This window comes from Lygodium microphyllum, chromosome 6 (assembly GCF_053477565.2).
Source record: "Lygodium microphyllum isolate KBCC chromosome 6, Lygodium_microphyllum_v1.1.10, whole genome shotgun sequence".
Classification (NCBI taxonomy): domain Eukaryota; kingdom Viridiplantae; phylum Streptophyta; class Polypodiopsida; order Schizaeales; family Lygodiaceae; genus Lygodium; species Lygodium microphyllum.
Genome location: NC_141140.1, coordinates 138,107,378 through 138,113,751, shown reverse-complemented (window position 1 = coordinate 138,113,751; position 6,374 = coordinate 138,107,378). Strand labels below are relative to the sequence as shown.

The following is a 6,374-nucleotide window of genomic DNA, read 5'->3' as shown; positions in this document are numbered from 1 at the left end:
AAGTTCCATTGAGTTGTCAGTGACAGCCTGTGTTCAACAGCTGTACGCATCTTTCTATGAAGAGCTCATGCAGTCCAAAGACCAGTTGCATAAGGCAACATCTGAGTTAGCTTCTGCTAAGGATACCCCAGCAGATTTATTTAAGCAAATGGAACAACAAACCCAACTGGTTGCCACCCAAAGCGATGAGATTTCTTCATTGAAGACCCAGTTATTAGAGGCTCAATCACAGGTTACTAGCCTTTCAGAGGAGAAGGAGAGGATGTCCAGAGAAGTGAAGGAATTCCACGCTATCTTAGATGACAAGCTTTTAGCTTTACAGATTGCTAATGACACAGTGGCCAACCAAGCCTCTCAAATCCAGCAGTTGCAAGATTAGCTTGCAAAGTCCCGCTCTGTTCCTCCAAGCCCTCCTGTTCCATTGATTCCTTCTCTTTCACAGCAGGATTTGGCTGTCCTACAAAGACAGGCTACTTTGTGCCCTCTATTCCAAGATAAAGTGGAAAGATTGCAGTCCAGAATGGACTTGTTATGGTCTACCTTTGAACAGTTTCAGGAATATGTCTTACCAGACCATTCTTTCTTTGTCCACTACCACTTACAGAAGTTGGTCTTCTATATGAAGCTTTCCATGATGGATTTACCTTTTCCAGAGGATGGCTGGAGTGGGGCTTGGTCTGCTGAGTTGTTGATAGAGGTAGTCAGAATGGTCTTTGAAGATTCTATCACGCCAGACACCATGTTGATGTCGTACATGTATCTCCTAGGCGATTTGTTAATTCCAGATGAGGTAGATATGGCATGGTATGTGGGGGATGTGGTCTTACAGGCTGTTTTATATGTCAATCATTTGGAGTTGCGCATAGCTGACATGTTCCAAAGTTATTCCTCCAAAGTGGCTGATTGTCAGGATAATTCGTGGCATCCCATGATTGATTCAGTGGTCCTAAATCAAAGACAAAACACAGCTCCTACCTTTGCCCAGAGTACTAACCAATTGAGGATGGATCTCTTAACCTATCTTTCCAAACATAATCCATTTGATGCTACCTTCTTTGATGCCTATCATAGACGATCTCTCTTAGGACCTTCTGTTCCTACCCTCCTCTATTACCAACAAATGGCTCACCGCTATGCTATATATCTTTCCCTTTGTCAGTCTAATTCCACCACTATTTTACCCCTTCTTTTCCAACCTTCATCTTTCCCTCAAATTCCTATTTTCACTTACTGTTCCTTTATTGAGGATAGGGTATTTTCCCCTTCTCCACCTTGTTCTTCACCCCTCATTAATGTACCCTCCACATTTCCTATTTATCAGCTAACACCGTTCCTTAGTGATTCGTTACAAATTTCTGCCACTCCTTCTTTAACCTTTTCTTCCTTTTATGATTTTTCCTATCCTTCCCTACATCCACTTTCCCTTATTCCATTACCCTCTCCTAACACTTCCATATCTCAACCACCTCAGTTGGTTAGTGACCGTGACGGGTTTGATAATCAGATTTCTAGAAGAAGGGGATGGAGTTCGGATGATTGCCTTACAGGACCGCATATTAATTGGCCAGTAATTCCAGGAGAATGGACAGCTTCCAGTCAAGCTTATCAGAATTATGTTCATTTTGCCCAGCAGTATTCACAATTTGCAGATCCCTCAGTGAGATTAACTGCTCACTTTGCTTGGTACCTGGCGTATATGCATAGACACTCTCATACTGATTCAAAGCCTATTCCAAAGTTGTGCATGAATGTCAATGTTAGCATTGATTCCCAGCAGTTGGAGATATTGTATTTTCATGCCCTCTGTTTGTCTAGCAGATACCTGGTCCTGTTGGAAAGGATGTGCTGTCTCCAATTTTTTCAAAATCCTCCCAAAAACTTTGTAGATGAATCCTTATTTATGGATCGATTCCGACAGCATCAATCTTTTAAGAGGGATCATCTTCATTGATACCTTTCCAATGTATGGTGGAAGTTTTTAATGCAAAACTCTCTTTTTGAAGGAGTCATTCAGATGGTTGTGTTGTGTATTAGTGTTTGTGTTGTGAGTTCATTTATGTCAAACGAACGTGGTGGTTTCCTATTGGATTTTGTGTACGAGCTACGTTTTGGAGATTTGTGGTGATGGGGTCGTGGTTGCAGAGTTGAAGTTGATGCTGATGAAGACGAAGAAAACTTTTATATCCTTTACAAATTTGTTGTGATTTTTAGTTTGATAAGAGGTGTTAATTTCAAAAGGGTTTTCCTTTCTTTGTATTTTTTCAGAAACAGGTTATAAGTTGGGGTCGTGGTGGATGGATTTTTTTTGAAAAGACATTGACGATCAAAGTTGAGCTTTTTCCTGAACTTGTATTCCCTTTTTCCTGGGTCGCGAGGACGCTTCCTTATTAAGTGTGGGGATATGTTGAGTGTTGAAATGACTTGTTTTTTGGCTGATTTTTGTTGTTTTTGAGAGCTGAATGGTTGATTTTTTGAGATGATTGATTGATTTAGAAGTGGTTTGAGAGTGTTCTAGATGATAGTGATTGTGTTTTGGAAGTTCATGATGTTTATTGGTGGTTCTGTGATGTTCTGATAGGTTCTGATTGGTTCTGTATACCTTCTGTTTTGCTCTGTTTTGGTCTGTTTTGTTCTGATTGTCTGCTGTAAGGAGGGATGGAGTATTGATTGATGAAGATTGAGATCTTGTGAAAGTTTATTGAATGGTTTGTGAGAGTTTGGAATGATTTGAGAATGAGTTATGTGGTTTTGATGACCTTCTGTAACCTTCTGTAGGTCTTCTGTAGAGCTTCTGCTTCTGTTCTGTTCTGTACTGTAGTTGTTCTGGTACTGTTCTGTAGACTGTTCTGTATGCTTCTGTAAGTGTTCTGTGGAATGTATGTGTGACTTTGGGAAAGTTTTCTAGCCTTGGAAAGAGGTGAATACAAGTGCAAAAGAGCTGAAAGAAGTGGAAGAAGTAGCTGCCAAAGACTCAAGTGAAGACTAGAGTGAAGTGACAGTAGTGAGGTATGAAAGGACACTGTAGTGGCTCTGGTGACTCTTCATATCAGACATACCTCTTGGGAGGGGTATCCACGACCTAAGAAGGATTATTGAGAGTGATTTTGAGAGATTGTAGTGAGGATATGATGTATTATTGATGGAGAGAGAGAGAGAGAGTCAGAGATAGCCAATTCTACTCAAACAGAGTGATTGTATATGAGAGATTTAGAGAGAAGACTATGAAGATATTGAAGATGAATACTATGTGATGTATTTCCATTCAAAGATGGTGTATTCCTTTGCTTTCTTTGTTCTATTGATGGATTTTATGAAGATGTTGAAGAATATGGTTGATTCTATCAAAACCGTGGGAGATCTACATGATGCTGCATGAAGATTTGTTGTGTCTGGTGTTCTTTTCTTCATTGTGATCATATGAAACATGATAAACAAGCTTGTTGATGTTACAAGATAGATTTTCTTGCAAGAGAATTCCCTTTTCCTTGGTGTTCCTCTCGGGGCTCCAAGATCCAATTCCCGAGTCACATTAGCCTCTTGTGCAGGGCTCGAAAGGCGAGGGTTTTACGACCAGAGCCCCCTGGCACCCAAGCGTCCTCTTGCTCCAAGTAGCGCTCAATGAAGAGACCTCTCGCGGCGGGTTCGGTCCACTTTCCCAGTGCGGTTAACAACCCCCTTGGTTAGGGTCAGGCAGGCAGTCGGGGGTAACTGAAGCTGCCTCTCCCTTCAGGCCTTCAACCTGAAGTATTAGATATCCATTTATCTTTTCATTCATTAATCAAACAAAGCCAAACCGTGCTCTTAAATTTGTCACAAGCACAAACATTTCCATTGGTCGTTTGTTGTTGGCCAACTGCTAAGGAGTGAATCCTTTTCGAATGCATCCAGCACTCGATCCGGACTTGGCAAGATCCCCTATATCCTGGGTTAGGGCGTACCCTATTAACCCGGCTTGGTCAATACCTTAAGTCCATATGTTATTCCAATTTATTGGTTTTTCCTTTGCTCCAAGCAATTATTTTTACCCCAGAAAGATACTATATTAGGACGATTATTCATCCTCTTGCAAGATAACTTGCGTAAGAATCTGCCAACCTCATTTCGAGAATTGGCCATTCCCTTGTGATCCAATCACAAGATCATATGACTCTGCACTTGTTGCACAAGTGTCGCATAGAACTATGGGACTATTTTACCCATCAAATGGAGTCACGAAACAATCTATTCCTGATTACATTAGGCTGACGTTGTCAGTCCTAGGGTTTCAAGTTCCATCTTTTAGCGAAAGATTCTTAAGGAAAAACCCTAGATCACTTCTCAATTATGTTGTGTGTTCCCTACATTCGGTGAATGTGGGCAAGTATTTAGGGTATAGGAGTTTCGGTTTTAGCAATACGTGTGACTAGGTCACGTATTAAATCATAGTTAGTTCTTTGGAATTGAATTAACTCTTTCTAAAACGAGTACTCCACAGGTTTAGGTGTTTTAGGTTTATGCCAATTTAACCTATCTACTTTTGAAGATAATTATGCTATTATTTCCATAACACATGACTCATTGTCAATGCGTAAATTGATTTTCAGCCTTAACTTATTGATTTAAGATCAAGCATAGGTTAGGTTATAACCTAATTCCAATTAATCATCCTATAACTTACGAACAAGATTCATGCTAAACAAGCAACCTTTTACTAATAATTATGCAGTTGAAAAACAATAATTGACCAATTTATGCAACTTAGGAATCATTTCATGCCTTGCACTTTCCTATGGATTCTTAGCACTTTCCATGATGACTCATTGCGAAGAAGATATGGCCTAATAATGTGACATGCAATTTTATACTTCCATGCCTAAACGAAGTGCACTATCTTAATTCTGTTTTTGTAAATATGGACTAAATGCATATCAATTTTCTACTCACTTTATTTTTGTTCGTTTTATTGAAAATACTAATGACTAAATTCCTCTGTCGTGAGCTAATTTTTCTAAAGCATTTAAGACAAAAAATGCATCCTATTTCCAACAATTATCCTCGCACGATTGAATTATAACAATACCAAATAAAAATTAGGAAGGAAAACCTGGACTTAGGGTGAGATGTCCACGTGGATGCTAGGAGACGATCCTCCTGCGGTTGTGCCTTGGGTTTTCTTAGGAGGCATCGCGAATGCAGCCTTTCCGTCGTGGATGCAGCTTTGCGAATTCCCTTTTTGAAATACCACCATCCTTTATGAGTCTTTTGTTCTTTCCTTTCGTAGAAGCTATTTGAAGGGATACTTGTGGAGGAGGGGAGAAACCACGAAAAGGGTTCAAAACCGGGAAGGGGGTGTTTCAAAATCCTCCGCGAATAAGGCCCATTAAAGCCATGGGAAGGGCTTAATGGCCTTTTAAAGACTCACAAGAAAGGGGAATAAAAGGTGTAGAAACCCTTAGAGGGCTTTTGTATGGGGAAAGAAGGTGTCAAAAGACCCTTAACACCCTCTTTTCTTTTTGTAAGGGGGTAAAACAAAAGGGTATAAAAGGGTCTTTAGGGAGTCCTTAGGGGAAATTTAAGGGGGGAAAAAAAAGGGCCTAAAGTAAAACCTTTTTGGGAGGGGGAAAGGGGGCTTATAGAGCCCTAAGGGAAAATTTTTTGGGGGGGGGGGGGGGGCGGGGGGGATAGGCAAAGGTGTGAAAAGGGGGCTTAGGAAGCCCCCTTGGAAGCTTCCAAGGGCCTTCTAGGAGCCTCACAAAGGGCATGTGGGGGGTGGAGGCCGTTGACAGATGGCAGCGAAGATAAGGTAGCTGGCAGCGATGTGGGCAGGGTCGGACTACAGTGGCAGCTGTGATGGCGATTGGGCGGCGTCTCATCCCCCAACGGCTTCACGGCAACGACCTTCCTCTTCTGGCAGTGTTGACCACCTCTCTCTCTCTTGCCCAGAGTCATGGCCCTCTCCTCCATCAAAGCTCCTATGGCCACTAGTTTTATAGGGAGAGGGAGAGGTTCCTCCCTCCCCTACGCGGCAGCGGGCATGGCCTCCTTCCCTCCGCAGGCTCCAACAAGGAGCTTGCCATACCTTCTATTCCCCTCCCCCTCCAGCACGACAATCGGCTGGGGGGGATAATGAAAAAGAAAAAAAATTTGACATTTATCCATTGTAGGCAAATTCAACCAAAGGCAAGTATTGAATCCACCTTTTTGGCTCACGATAGCAGTATGCCCTAAGCATGTCCTTGATGACTTGATTGATTTGCTCTGTTTGGCCATCTATTTGGGGATGGTAAGATATGCTAAAGCAGAGTTGAGTCCCAATGGCTTCAAAGACGGCTCTCCAGAAGTGTGATGTGAAGAGAGAATCACGATCACTAACGATTCTTCTTGGTAGCCCATAT

At 41.7% G+C, this 6,374-nt stretch overlaps 1 non-coding gene across 1 annotated transcript; it reads left to right on the top strand.

The window, feature by feature from the left end:
* The first annotated feature begins 2,282 nt into the window (after positions 1–2,282).
* On the top strand, positions 2,283–2,350 carry LOC148035194 (small nucleolar RNA SNORD36). The gene has a single exon (XR_015691255.1). It is a non-coding gene; the product is annotated as a small nucleolar RNA SNORD36 (small nucleolar RNA).
* The last annotated feature ends 4,024 nt before the right edge of the window (positions 2,351–6,374 follow it).